This window comes from Equus asinus, chromosome 15 (genome assembly GCF_041296235.1).
Source record: "Equus asinus isolate D_3611 breed Donkey chromosome 15, EquAss-T2T_v2, whole genome shotgun sequence".
Lineage (NCBI taxonomy): Eukaryota > Metazoa > Chordata > Mammalia > Perissodactyla > Equidae > Equus > Equus asinus.
In genome coordinates, this window is record NC_091804.1 from 28,392,426 (window position 1) to 28,408,057 (window position 15,632).

General features: G+C 45.0%; 1 protein-coding gene across 15 annotated transcripts in view; it reads right to left on the reverse strand.

The window, feature by feature from the left end:
• NDRG3 (NDRG family member 3) overlaps positions 1 to 14,384 on the reverse strand; it is a 73,275-nt gene extending 58,891 nt beyond the window's left edge. For 6 of the 15 annotated variants that reach the window (XM_014847153.3, XM_014847150.3, XM_044748089.2 and 3 more), the window contains exon 1: positions 14,252 to 14,383. The gene's annotated coding sequence lies outside the window, so the exon portion shown is untranslated. Of the gene's footprint in view, positions 1 to 11,811; positions 11,914 to 14,251 lie in introns of all 15 variants that reach the window. The other 9 variants (XM_070485880.1, XM_044748088.2, XM_070485882.1 and 6 more) reach the window with 7 other exon arrangements.
• Positions 14,385 to 15,632: the final 1,248 nt, after the last annotated feature.

Here is a 15,632-nt window from a genome sequence, read left to right on the forward strand (position 1 = left end):
GTCCCAAGACCTTGCCAGTGAGCAGTTTTATAACACCTATGAGAAAACTAAGACCCCGTGGTGGACAACTCCCTCTCCAGAGCGCTCAGCTCCACAGACTGGCTCCCTCCCGGGGCATCTAAGGCCTGCAGTGCCCTCCCCCGCACAAATGATATAGTTGCCACATCCCATCCTAGTACTAAGGGCTATGAATATTTTTACAAGGCTAGCAGGGGTTTTCTAAACTGCAGTAAACAACAAAGTGTTCGCCCTCTTTCCAAGTTTCATGAGGTGGAGAGAAGACTGACAGAAAACAGCCACGCTCAAACTGAGGAAGTGAGTCTGGTACCAAATGGCTAGAAAGGGAAAGGGGAAAAGTATAATTCCCTACTCTGTGCCAGAAATTATAACCTAAGCACCTTATGTTTAAGCCTCATAACAACTGTCTCAGGTAGATATCTTCATTTCTTACTTTATAGATGAGAAACTTAGGCTTAGAGAAGTTAAGTGACTTTTCCAGTATCCCACATCTAAGTAAGTAACAGGTCAAAGATTTAAAACCCTTCGCTTTTCCCACTATACCGTAATGTCTACACCACACCCCATCTACTGGCTGTAGGACCTTGAGCAAGTTCAAGAGGCATCTCCTTGAAGTAAAGGTAGTAGAAGTTTAGAGCAATCCTATACCACCAATGACTCAGATGCCTTAGAATGAAAGTTTGAGTCTTCACACCAGGACAAGAACCCTCAGTGTCTCAGTAAAGTGGGCCCTTTGCATTGACAAATAGAAATGGCAAGCAATAGGATATATTGGAGTATATGAGGAAGCCATTTGGTATAAACCTAATTTGGCCTGACTTTGTTTTTCCAAAAGGGCCTGACATGGCCGTTGAGCATGCATTGTATATCTGCTTAAGCATTTGCTATGTCCCAAAGACAAGAACAAATGCCCTTAAGATAAAGGTGCAATTCCCACCCCCCACCCCACCCCCCCCCACCCCCCCCCCCCCGCAACATTGGCATTTCCTTAAGGATAAGCATCTTTCCCTAGGCTGGGAACTGATTGCTGTGCTCACCTGTGACCACCGAGCTCCAGACAACAGAGCTGCCACCCTGCTGTGTCCACCAAGACAGCCAACCTACTACCTGCTATGTCCATCAATCACTGTGCTGACAGAGCAGTCTTGTGACTACTGCAAAAGGGACATTTCAATCATGTGTGAAACATCCTCTTTGAGGGTATATAACCACTCTGTACTCCCCACTTCTTTGGTGCCCTTCCTTCCTTGAGGAAGGAAGGCCCCGGGCCATGGTCCTCACATTTTGGCTCAGAATAAACTCACCCAAATTTTCATTTATAGATTGGTTGTGGGTTATTTGCATTGACAGCATCTGTGGGTTCCACCAACTACAGATAGAAAGTATTTGGGGAAAAAAAATCCCTAACCCTAAACAATATAGTATAACAACTATTTGAGGCCAGCCCCGTGGCCGAGTGGTTAAGTTCGCACGCTCTGCTTTGGCATCCCAGGGTTTCACCAGTTTAGATCCTGGGTGCAGATGTGGCACTGCTCATCAGGCCATGCTGAGGTGCTGTCCCACACAGCACAACCAGAGACAGTCACAACTAGAATATACAACTATGTACTGGGGGGCTTTGGGAAGAAGAAGAAGAAGGAAAAAAAAAAAAAGAAGATTGGCAACAGATGTTAGCTCAGGTGCCAATCTAAAACAAAAACAAAAACAACTATTTACATAACATTTACATTGTATTAGGTATTACAAGTAGTCTAGAGATGATTTAAAGTATATGGGAGGATGTGCATAGCTTATATGCAAATATTATGTCATTTTATACAAGGTAGGGGAGCATCCATGGATTTGGGTATCCTTGGGGCTCCTGGAACCAAACCCCCATGGATACCAATGAGGGAGAACTGCAGTGAGCTGAAGATGAGGAGGACAAGGAATGACTAGGGGAAAGAGAAATGAAATTCCAGCGATTACTTGGTAACCATTTTCAGAAACAAGGGCTGTTTCTAGTTTGCTGTTAGAATAGTGAGTCTCAAACTTTAACGTACTGACAACCATCTGGGGATCTTGTTGAGGATGTTAGACATAATCAGTTTTGAGTGATGACAGTCCAACATGTGATCTCGTGAGCTGAGGAAGAATGGAGATGACTTGAATTGAAGAGGTGAATAACTAAAAGGCGTGAGTATTAGCAAAAAAACTTAACAGAGATGATGAGGATGGGGTAGAGAAAGACTCTATTAATCTAATTTCATCCTGCCTTCTTCCAAAAAGGATTTCAGTAAACTAGATGTGATTTTAAAAAGATTCAACAGACCAGACCAACTAGAAGGGGAACATGCTGGAGAAAGAGAAAAGTTTAGTAGTTTACTACAGAAATCTGGCTGAAAGGTGACGAGACTGCCCACACTACTGGAATCACAGATATAAAGAAAAAAGGAGATATGGGGTATAATTTTGGTAAAAATAGTGTGAGAGCAGAGAAGAATCAGATTTTGCCAAGGTTTCCAGTTAGAGGGATAAAGGGATGATGACACAATTAACAGAAATGGGGGAACTGAGAAGCAATAACAGAGAAATTGGTGAAAAAATCAACTTTGAGTTAGAGCTGAAATTTGGGCATCCAAGAGACCCAAGCACAGGTAAGAATTAGTGAGGAAAATCTGGAGGCGCTCAGGGAACCAGAGACAAGGAGGAGCTGCAGGCCCTGAGCTCTTCTGAAGGACAACTCAGCAATGGTAAAGAAACAAAGAAAAAATGCTCAAGAGATGCAAGAGGTAAAGCAGAAATACAATGTCAAAGAAGTCAAAGGAGAGGAAAAACGGTCAAATGCTGAAGGGGGAAGGAAGAGGATGAGGACTAAGAAAGGGCCATTATCTTTTGACAATGAAAGTCAATGGTATTAAAATCTAGGAAAAATGAGGCTCAGTTCTCCATGCTAAAAAAAAAGCCCATGCTTATGACTTGTTAGAAATATAGAAACTGACATTTCTGAATTTAAATGCAAACGAAAATGTTCCTAGGATGGCCAGGAGAGACACCAGTGTTCTTTGATACTCACTCAGGGAGTCAGCACTGAGAGGGCCTTTAAAGATCGTCAAGACCACTTACTTTTAATTTTTGCACCAAAACTCTGAAATAGAAAACAGGAAAAAGTGTAGGGGCTCTGGCTGAAGGGGTGGTGAGACGCTAGGGCTCTGCAGAACATGTTTAAAGTCCAAGGACACAGTGCAACCTTTGTTCACTCAGGAAAAATGGATGCGTGGATTCTGCCAGTAAGCAAAGAGCCCATAAGCACATCAGACGTGGACTCTAGACCTAGGGGAGCCCCTACTTAGCTGAGTGGCCCTGGGCAAACACTTTCCCTTTTTGGCCTCAGTTTCCCCATCTGTGAAGAGAAGAGGTTAGGCAGGAAGACTTTTTTTGGGTCCTGATAGGGCTGACATTCTGTGGCCCAGAAGCTCCCTATAAACACAGTATTCTGCATTCTTCCCCAGGGTGAGCTCTCCCCTATTCCCCATCTCATTTGATTCCTACTACAATCCTAAGAGGTCACTCAGTTATCAACCTGATGAGGTTCAATGACTAGCTGACAGTCACTCAGCAAATCAGTGGGAGGGTGTACTTGGCTAAGCCTCTCAGGCTTTTATCTCCCCCTGCACTGTGTCCACTTGGTCAGAGACTTGCAGTACTTAAAAGCATTGCTTTGTTAGTTAAAAAAGACAATAAGGGACTTTACATAGTATCGGCTTTCTAAACTAGAAGCTGTCTTGTTTTGCAGCTTTCCCTCACGACCAAGGTAATTTGTCTGGCCTTAGTCAGGCTTCGCCGGGATGTAGCAACATTAGGCGACTAGTTTGTATTTGAGAGGCGAAGTCAATCACTTTTGGTTTGGGCAAGATTACAGACAGACAACCAAAACAGAATGAAGGCAGCAAAGAAAGGAGGCATCCCGAGGAGAAGGAGCTGGAGCTGGGGCTGAAGCAGTTACAGCTGGAAAGCTGCAGGAAGTGGTCAGGGGACTGGCTGGGAAGGTAGACGGTGGTGCTCCTACAGCAAGCTGACCCACATTCTCTCTTTTTAACTATAAACCACTGGCTGAATGAGTAATTATCATGACACTTTACATCTAACATCTCACTGGATCATCACGATGGCACTGGAGGTAAAACACTGGGGCACTGGCACCATCTCTATTACAGAGAGGAGAAAACTGAGACTGAAAGAGGGGAAATGGACAGGCCAAAGTAACACAACTAATAAATGCAACAGCTGCAACTGAAATCCAACTTTCTTCTGATCCAAAATGCTCCCTCTATGCCCTGTATCACACGAAAAGATCTGAGGGTGAAACGGAGAGAAATCCAACAGACTGCCTCACTGTACCCACCCCACACTAAGGACCTCTTTACCTCTGGTCCTAAACTACGCCAAGCAGTTAGGATCAGGCCACAGGCTCTAGGATTAAACCCTAATATGAAGTTAATCATAAGAAAGCACAGATTTGGGACTGGCGTTTGCCTTCATCCATTAATTCAACTGAGTAGGGAGATTAAGTCTATAAACAAATCATTACAGTTCAAAGCAGTATAAACACGAGCCTAGGAATTGGACGAACTCTAAGGCAGTTTCTCAACCTTGGCACCACTGACATTTGGGGCCAGATAATTCTTTGTTGAGGGGGATGTCCTGTGTACTGGAGAATGGTTAGCAGCATCCCGGGCCTCTGCTCATCTGATGCCAGGAGTATCCTCCTCCAACATTTGTGACAACTGAAAATGCCTCTAGATGTTGCAAAAGGTCCTCCGGGGGGCACAATCGCCCCCGGCTGAGAACCACTGCTCTAAGGTTTTACAGAGGTTTAGGGCACAGGTCAGTTAATCTCAGCAGGCTGCGGGTGCTGAGAAAAAGTTTCATGGAGGAGGCAAAAATTTGAACTGGACCCTGAAGAACAGATAAAATTTCTGTAGGTGAGGATGAGAGAAGAATAAAAGGAATTCCAGAAAAGGAGGACAACTTAAAAGCACGAAGATGAGAAAGCACAGGTCTGCTGGAAAATGTTCCAGTTTGGCAAGAGCAGAAGGTTCCTGTTGGAAAGAGGAGATAAGGCTAAAAATGCCCATTGGAGTCAGGTCACAGATAGCCATCCATCAACGAATACTTACAAGAAATACACACATAGAGAGACAGACAACAATACAAGACACCATACAGACGTTTAAGAGTAACAAGTCAAACCATTGGTATTTCCATGTGTCCCACCTCCTTAAGAGGCCAAGTGTTACTTGAGTATCACGTCTCTACATTGCATCTAGAGTTCACTGCATTTAGTCAGAGCTAAATGAAGCTTGGAACCAGCGCAGAAATAGGAGAAATAACTAAGGACTGGGGTGGTCAGGAGTTTCTCAACGGAGGTAAGAATGATGGGCCTTGAATGGATATGTTTGGATAGCTGGCAGGGAAGAGAGGACACACCAGGTGAAGACGTCCAGGCTGGGAAAGAAAGAAATGTACACAATATATCCAGGAGACATCAAGAAGGGCAATGCAGTTGGGAAAGAAGACCAGGCTGGTCAGAAGACAGAGCACATGAATCAGACTTCCCTGTGTAGACAGCCATTCCTGAGGAGCAGAAGGACACAGTTGTTTAAAACTTGGTCCTCTTGTCCAGTAGTTATCTTAGCTACGCATTAGAAAGACCTGGGGAGCTTTGAAGACTGTCAATATCCAGGCCTCAACCCTAAAGACCTAATTTAATCACGGCTAGGGTAGGGCTGGTATTGTTTTTAAAGCTCCACAGGTGATTCTTACAGGCAGTGAATGCTGACAACCACTGGTCTACAGTCACGCCCTCCTCCTCAGAAGAGAGAAGAGGCTAGAAATTTAAGTGATTTACCTAAATTCACACAGCCAGCTGGATATGGGGCTGAAACTGGCATCTGGACTTCTTTTCCAGATTCTAAAAGACATCGCAGAGTACTGCGCTAAATTTCATACTTCAGTCTACAACAAGCACAATTATCTGATGACTTGGCTCTTAAGTTTTGCCAGGGTTAAAGCCTGAATTAATCTAATCATAAAACTACTGACTTAAGCATCCCTTCAAGCGTCTAGAGTAATAGATGTTGGTTTCACTGCTGTCTCCTGTGGGCCCTTAGGAAAGAGTCTCTGGAGACTCCCCAGAAAGCCAGATAAACAAGCCCAATCACCCAGCCCCATGGAAGAAACAACGACTTTTTAAAACACAGCCGACGGAGCTTTTGTACTACTTAAGGGAAAGTCTGGGCTCTCTTCAGCAAAAGAAATACTCTCAGAGAGTCCACCCCATAAGCAAAGGTCGGGGGGCAGGGGGAGATCAAAAGAAGCTGCTGAAGATGCTCACCGACCCTCATTTTAACAGGAAACACCCCTGCTAGTCCTCAGCCCTGGATAAGGGCCATCCACACCTGTGTTCTTCTGAAAGGAAAAGAGCAGCATCCTTTACAACAGGCCCCCCTTCCTGTGGTGTCCTTCCTGGATTCTGGCAGGTGGTAAACGGGAGGTTTGCAGAGACTGCCAAGCTGGGAATCGGACTCTGCCCTATTCATTCCAGGATACTGGTAAAGATAACTTCTAGAACAAAGCAACGCCGGGTAGAGGCCTTCTTGCTAACCCCAGACACCCCTCAACCAGCTGAAGCTCTAAAAGGGAGGTCATACTAAAGTCACTCGAGAAGCAGAAGCACTAAGTTCTGCCTCCCACTTCTGAAGGACGCAGCTCAGGACACTAGGAAAACCACTGCTGGCAAAACCCTGGTATGTGTTCTTGGGATGAGTTTCGGGTTCCTGCCAGCTATAAGGCAGAATCCCTAAAAACAATTTGTTCTTTAACATAGCCCGAGGGGAGGTAAAGGACAAACCAGAGCCCAAAGACGCAGCAGTTTAATACTCATACTAGCCTAATTTACTGAGTGCTTCCTCTGTGCCAGATACTATGATAAGCCCTTTATCCATTCATTATTTCACTTTATTTTCCAACATACTTGTAAGTACTGTAAGCATCTCCATTTTACAGATGAAGAAACTGACACTCAGAGAGATTCTGTAATATGCCAAAGGTTGCACAGCTAGCAGGTGGCAGAGTAAGGATGTGAACCTGAGCATCCTGCTTCTGGAGCTTGGGCAGACCTCTACAAACAACTTTTCCCAGTTGATGGCAACCGATCATTAATTCTTCTACTTGTTTTCTCACGTTTGGCTACTGGAGTTTACCAGGATCATTCTTTTTTTTTTTAAGATTTTATTTTTCCTTTTTCTCCCCAAAGCCCCCAGTACATATTTGTGTATTTTTAGTTGTGGGTCCTTCTACTTGTGTAATGTGGGATGCTGCCTCAGCATGGCTTGATGAGCAGTGCCATGTCTGCGCCCAGGATCCGAACCAGTGAAACCCCGCGCCGCCAAAGTGAAGCGCTGGAACTTAACCACTTGGCCACGGGGCTAGCCCCAGGATCATTCTTAATGATCAAAGAATTTTGAAGACTGAAGAGAACCATACGAATTTTAGGTATTATTAACACACAATTAGGTATTATTAGGTATTATCATTATTACTTTAATTAATAGGAAAGACCTGCACTTATCTGGGGGTATTTGAAAAACAATCTACACCCTGGACTACCCAAAGTTACATTTTAGTCAACACCCTTGTTAAAACCATGTTAAACAAAGGTTTAAAAGAAGCAACATCTTCAAAGGTTGAAGAACGTTAAGAGCCAGAGCTTTCTCGGCTGCAGAGATAAAGAGACAGGAGCCGGATTCCTCTCTCTGCCAAGTATTATGGTCTCACGTAAAATGGTTTTAGAGCTAAAAAGCTCACAATTTTAAAACGCATTCAACTTTTATCCATAAGTTGAAAGTTCAGGCTTAAAAATGTAGAAGCATTATAAGGATAAAACTGTCACTTTTTAACAAACAACTGTGTCTGTTTTTTTTTTTTTTAAAGATTTTATTTTTTCCTTTTTCTCCCCAAAGCCCCCCGGTACATAGTTGTGTATTCTTCGTTGTGGGTTCTTCTAGTTGTGGCATGTGGGACGCTGCCTCAGCGTGGTCTGATGAGCAGTGCCATGTCCGCGCCCAGGATTCGAACTAACGAAGCACTGGGCCGCCTGCAGCGGAGCGCGCGAACTTAACCACTCGGCCACGGGGCCAGCCCCTACAACTGTGTCTGTTTTGAAAGCAAATAGTATTTCTGGTAAGATTATCATAAGACGATTACCAATTAAAGGAAAAGCTGACAAGACTTCTAATCTTAGGTTATCATCAGAAATGGGAAGTCCAGCCCCACGGCCAAGTGGTTAAGTTCGAACTCTCTGCATCAGCGGCCTCAGGTTTCGCTGGTTTGGACCCTGGGCAGAGACCTAGCATCGCTCATCAGGCCATGCTGAGGTGGCGTCCCACATGCCACAGCTAGAAGGACCTACATCTAGAACACACAACTGTGTACTGGGGGGGTTTTGGGCAGAAGAAGAAAAAGAGAAGATTGGCAACAAATGTTAGCTCAGGTGCCAATCTTAAAAAAAAGAAATGGGAAACAACTTCATACTGCTTTTATGAGCTACACACAATTTTCCCTACCCTGATTTATTACATTCAGGAGTTTTTAGACCATCACACTCACAGTTCCCAAAAAATAATAGTTATTGCCCCCAAACCTGAAAAAGCATTATCCTTAAAAAGACACTGCAAAATTTATAACAAAAAAAAATCTTAATAAGTAATAAAATCAAATATGAAGAGTGGGTGAGGGGCTGGCCAGGTGGCACAGTGGTTAAGTTTGCACGTTCCATTTCTCGGCAGCCCAGGGTTCGTGGGTTTGGATCCCCGGGTGCAGACATGGCACCGCTGGGCACGCCATGCTGTGGTAGGCGTCCCATATATAAAGTAGAGGAAGATGGGCAGAGATGTTAGCTCAGGGTCAGTCTTCCTCAGCAAAAAGAGGAGGATCGGCAATAGTTAGCTCAGGGCTAATCCTCCTCAAAAAAAGTGGGTGAAGTAGAAATTTATACTTGATCAATTGAGAAATCTGTAAACTGTGGGCATTTTTAGGTGGTGATGGGATTATAGCCAGCTCTGGTGGTCTACTGGTTAAGATTCAGCACTCTCACCACCTCGGCCTGGCCATTGCCTGGTCAGGGAACCACACCACCTGTCTATCAGTTGTCACACTGTGGCAGCTGCATGTTGCTGTGATGCTGAAAGCTATGCCACCAGTATTTCAAATACTAGCAGCGTCACCCGTGGTGGACTGGTTTCAGTGGAGCTTCCAGACTAAGAAGAAGGACCTGGCCACTCACTTGCAAAAAACTTGGCCATGAAAACCCTATGAATAGCAGCAGAGCACTACCTGATACAGCACTGGTAGGTGAGAGGATGTGTAAAAAGACCGGGCAAGGTTCTGCTCTGCTGTACACAGGGTTACTAGGGAGTCAGAATAGGCATAGACTCAATAGCACCAAGAACAATGACGATGAAGGCATTACAGATAAATGATACAGCCACATCCTGGGGGAAGCTACCCCTCTTGGGAAATTAATTTTCATTTCCTATATTAACTCTCTGAGGAAGATAAAAAGTAGCACCTCTGCATAAAAAAAACGGGGAGAACGCCCACTCCATAGCACACATTCTTTACCAACTTTAATAGCATAGCCTGTCTGATAATGTAACTAATGCTTACATAGAATTCAATTCAGAATGCAATGAGGCCCTATTTCCTCTGAAGGACACTCCATTCAGCCATCAACAATGGGTATTTATTTGGGACTGACGACATGTCAAACTCTGTGAGGCATTATGGAAAACACGACCAAATTTTGAATCGATGGTACCATCCCTCTTACTGAAGAGATAAGATCAAAAGACATAACACCACTTATTTCTGTACAGCATTTAAAATATCCTTTGGGGCCAGCCCAGTGGTGCAGCGGTTAAGTGCGCATGTTCCGCTTCTTGGTGGCCAGGGGTTCGCTGGTTCGGATCCCGGGTGTGGACATGGCACCACTTGGCAAAAGCCATGCTGTGGTAGGTGTCCCACGTATAAAATAGAGGAAGATGGGCATGGACGTTAGCTCAGGGCCAGTCTTCCTCAGCAAAAAGAGGAGGATTGGCAGGAGTTAGCTCAGGGCTAATCTTCCTCTCAAAAAAAAATAAATAAGTAAATAAAATAAAATATCCTCCACATATCTCAGTTAATTTCACAGTCATAAATAAGAAAACAATTAGTGGCAAGATTGTAGGTAAATATTATAAACACAATAGAATTAGTACTGTAATTAAAGAAAAAATTTCATTTACCAAAGAAAGCCCTGAAACCTGGCAAATACTCATACTCAATCTTGGTTAAGTTTTTGTGTGCTATTTTCAAGCAATCTCTTAAAAAAAAAAAAAAAAGGAAAGGGTTAAAAGGTCTTTCAGAATAGATGACTTGACACCCAGTTCTGCAGTAAACCCAAAATGTCATCAATCTTTGGATTTGAAAGTCCTTGACACATCCCTTCCTTTTATCACCCCTATTCACGCTTGTCAATTTTTCTTCCAGAATCTCCCATTTGCCCTATCCTTTTCTTTCCGACTGTCCTCACCTCTTGCCTGGATTTGCTCATTCATTCATCATTTACCAAGTGCCTATTATCTGCCACGCACATCGCTACACCCTTGTCCTTGCTCTGAGGAGGCTCACATGATACTCAGGAGAGCTGTTATCTGCCCATCTCAATCACCAGGCTGCAAGCTTTAGCAAAGGCTTTATATTTCCAGAACCTAGCAGCATCTGGCATACAGAAGACACTCTAAAAATATTTGTTGTATGACACTAGATTACTTTAGCAAGTGCTTTTTTAATCATAAATATTTTAGTGTATATCTTCAAAAAGGACTCTCTTCTTTCTTTTTAAAATACAAAAGCAGTATGTGCACAATGTGAAAATAATTTAGAAAGGTACAAAATAAAAAGTGAATTCTCCAACCCCCTAAATCCCACTTCCAGAAGTGACTACTATTACAGTTTGGAATGCATCTTTCTAGGACTCTTCTATAATGGTATACAACATGCACACACACAGACTTGTTTTGGAACAAGTTCTTTGACAGTTTCTGACTCTAGCTTCTCAACCTTCTAACCCAGTGATTCTCAAAGTGTTGTCCTGGATCAAAGCATCAGCATCATCTGGGAACCTGTTAGAAACACAAATTCTTGGGCCCCACTCCAGACCTACTGAATCAGAAATGCCCAAGGTGGGACCTCCCACAATCTGTGCTACAGTAAACTCTGCAGGTGATTCAGATGCGCACTGAAGGTTGAGAAGCACTGCTCTAATCCAGTTAAGCCATCCTGGTCAAGCCAGTTTTTTTATTGTCCCTTAAAGACGTGAGGCATTGTTATCTTGCTTCAGTTTTACTACCCTACTTCAAAATGATTTCCTTGTCCTTTCAATTAATTCTGACCCTATCAATCTGTCATAGCCCAGAAAGTCCCAACTCCTCCCCAAAGTCCGCAACTCCTCCTCGCACTACACAGCTCCTTAGGATCCCTCTTGCCCCTCCCCCAACTCCTGGGCCATACCTAGACCCTCTACCACACACTTAACAATTAGGGACACACTGTCTTCAATGTTAAAGAACAGCCTGTACTATTCCCCAACAGATCATAGGCTCCTTGAAGACGTGAATCATATTTTTGTTATCTCTTCCTCACCCCTGTTCTAAGCACACAAATGGAATTTTAATAGAGTTGCTGGTTAATGTCTTTTAAGGATGAACTCACTGAGAGAAATACTGATAAACCTTTAATGGATAAAAAGTCTGGAATTTCAAGTTGTAGCCCCAGTTCTGTGACCTTGGACAAGTTCACTTCTCAGGATGAGATCTGTAAAAGAGAGAAGGTTGGACTCAATGGCTTGATGCTTCCCTTCAGTTGGAACAGCTTATGATTTTATGAAATGTCCCATGTTCGAATACCTTATTCCATTATACTCTCATATCGCTTTGCTTGTAATGCTATTATGGCAATTTTTACACTGGACTTGAGTTACAGTTACAGTGTTTCCCAGTTAGTTAGTAAGCTCTTTCAACAGGAAAGAAACACATTGCGTTCAACTGTGAATCTGCCACCATACCCAGCAGCAAGCTTTACATATAATAACTCAACATATTTGCAGAAAACTATTTGGAAAAACTCTGTAAAAAGCTTCATTTATATAGAGAATCTATGCACAGATCTGCTGCCTGCCAAAGGGCCCTTTTGAATATTTATTATTACAAATATCATAAAATTATGTATGGTAAAAATTGTGATTACTCTGATAGTACTAGCGTCACGTAAGGCAAAGAATGTAAAAATGAATCTCACGTGCATTTAGGAACAGACTAAAAGGCCCTAAGCCTCAGGCTACCCTACTGCAACATGAAAAAAAAAAGACTGCCCTGTACACTTCAGTGGCATACACCACTGTTGGGGATAAACAGGCGTCTTGATGCAGGACCCTTATCTGCAAATTTTCAAAAACACGGTGTACTGGAGACTTCTGAGTGGGAGGTGATGACCAGAAGTTGAATCTAAAGTGAGGGACAGCAAAGAGACACTGAGGGCAAGAGGGAAAGCAGCAGGAAAGCATCACTCTCTGTAATGAAAACGAGCAATGGAAATTCACTGAGTCTTTATCAAGGGCCTACTATGAACCAAGGACTTGGGGCTGCAAAGACGGCCCCTGACGTCAAGGAGCTAACAGTCCTAAGGGTAAGACTGAAGCCTCTACCCTATTGTGTGTGTGATTCTAATCGGGAAAATCAAGCAAGGAAGGCTTCACAGAGAAGGTGGTGAGGTAGTGGTAGGTAGCTTTGAAGTGTGTGGGCGGATTTGTTAAGGAAGAAAAAAAGACAGCTAGTTATTTTGGGGAGGAAACATTCACATATTTTTACAGCTGTTCCTTTGGGACTTTAAATCATGGAGGCTTCTTATATTCAGCACCACTTGGTCAATGCTTCCTTTCTCTTTTTACTATATCTTAAGCACTGAGATCTCCAAGTCCAGCGTCGGAAGAGAGCCAAAAAGCCCCAGAATGAGGTGAGTGCTCGCCAAATTTGCTCTGTCACCTCCCAATCCCAGCCAGCCCAGCTAGCCCAGTCCAGCTCTCCTGGCAGCCACAAAAGGAAGGCCGATTTTATCCTCCGGGGGCCAGGCTAGGGGGAAAATCTGCACGCAGGCATACAGGCTTATCTCTGTTCCGCCAATCAGCCACCACGGAGCTTCGCTCCCTAAGCCGGGAGGCTCACAGCCTACCTGTGACAGAGAGGCCAGCTCTGCAGAAAAAAGTCTGCATGAAAAGGAAGGAAACGCACTGGATTGGGAGCTGCTGAGGTTAAGTGAGATCATCTTAATGAAATGTTTAGCAAGATTCCCGGCACACACAAAGCGCTGGATGAACATTAGCTCTTATTAATAACATTATTACCACTATTATTATTACAGTAACACCTCAATTGTAACACCTCAACACTTCATGACATTGAAGAAGCAACTCCAGAGATGCAAGAGCATTTCACTCTTTTTTTTGAAAGGTACAAGATCAAATTCCAACTGTACTGGCCTGAGAGCCCGAGACCCTGAGTTCAAGAGCCAGCCCTGCCTCTTGTTAGCTGCGTGACCTTGGGCAAGCACTCTGCCTCTCTCCGCCTCAGTTTCCTCATCTGTAAAGTGGGGCTAAGAAGCCCCTCCCTCGCAGGGTCGTCGTGAGGTCCCGCTAGAGGGTACTTTTTGTGGCATCGGGGACGCACGGATGCCAGGAGCGCTCACCGCCCACCTTCCAAGCCCCCTTGGCTCTGCGGCGGGCAGGATACATGGATGCCCGACCCGAGGCCCACGGAACCCCGCCGCCTGCAGAGCAGGAGCGGGAAATGAGGTCGCGCCTTAGAGGGTCCCTGGACCGAGGGTGCCGGGCGCCGGAGGCTTGGCTGTCGCCGGCGGGCTCGCCGCGGGACCCCGTAGCCCGCGCGCGGAGAGCGGCCGAGGGAGGCCGGGCTGACCCGGGTCCAGCGGGCCGGGAGGGCGGAGGGCGCCGGGGGACCCTGAGGAGGAGGCAGACAGCGCGGACTCCGCGCCCCGTCGCGCCGCGGAGATGAGGCAGGGAAGGAGAAGGCAAGGGAAAAGACGCCCCCGCAGGCAGCGCCGCGCGCCCCGCGCGGGCCGGGCTGAGGCGCTCACTCACCTGGGGCGCGAGCACCCGCCGTCAGCGCAGCAGCGGCCGAAACAGCAACAGCAGCAGCAGCAGCGGCGGCAGCTGGATAGGCGAGAGGGGCGGGGGAGGTTCCGCAGGCGCGCATGCGCGCTGAGGCTGCCAGGACGGCGCAGGCGCATTGCGCCCGCCTGCCTCAGGAACTACGGAAAAGATGGTGGCCCAGCCAGGAGGGGCCGGCGGCGCCATCTTGGACGTAGTTTTTCTTGCTGCGGACTCTCCTCGAAGAACTTTAAACTAGAACGGCCCGGAGGGAGGGGCCTTGAGTGCTGCGTCTGGCTGTCCTCCTCCCCTTCCGTCAAGTCGCGTTCTTATGAAGGCCTAACCACCTTTGCGGGGCATGGCATCCTCCATTTACATGGGCCCAGAGACGTACCGAGGTCACGTGGCTCCTAGCACAGCGCTTGGCGCGTGGAAGAGGCTTATTACATTTTCGGTGAATGAACACAGTAACTTAGGAACGAGAATCTAAGACTCAGGGCTCCTCATTGTCAGTCCCCCATTATATCACCTCTATAACAACTGCCAGGCACACCAACTTCTTTCTTTGTGCAACGTGAGAAATGGAATTTTCCTTTTCAGAATGATTACACACATTAAGCTTAATGACCCAATAATTTAAATACCACCAAAATGTACAAGACATAATCCCTTCCCCAAAAGAGTTTACAATTTAATCTATTATTTATTTTTTCATTTATTTTGTGTGTTTTGTGAGGAAGATTGGCAGATCCGCAGTCTGCCTTTTTGCTTGAGGCATATTGCCGCTACCACCCATGTCAATCTTCCTCTATTTTATGTGGGATGCTGCCACAGCAGGAGAGGTGCTGCGTCCGCCACCTGGATCCCGGCCTGCAAACCCCTGGTGGCTGAAGCAGAGTGAGCCAATTTAACCACTCTGCCACCGGGCCAGCCCCTATTCTTTCTTTGGCTAAAAGTAAGATATTCTCTTAACTAAATTAGGGCACATGGAACAAATATTACCAAACATCTCCAGGGCAGCAACTGTCTATAATATTGTTATTCACCAAGCACAATTCATGAATCAAATCTGGGTAGAGGGAAAACTAGTATTAACTGAGCACAGCCTTTTATTATACGACCTATGTTTATTCGTTAATATTTACTGAGTGCCAGAATGGTTCTAGTTCACCCTCCACTACAATCTATACTTCCTTGGTTAGATTATTAAGCCTTTCCATGCTTGAGTTCCTCATCTATAATAAAAAAAAAAAATAGAAGTTAGCTCATAAGATTATGATCTTGTAAATACTTAGAACTTATTTTTCTGTTCTCTATCCTATTTAGCTATTGAAGACACAGACAAAAACGCTTATCCTTGAGTTTGAACGGT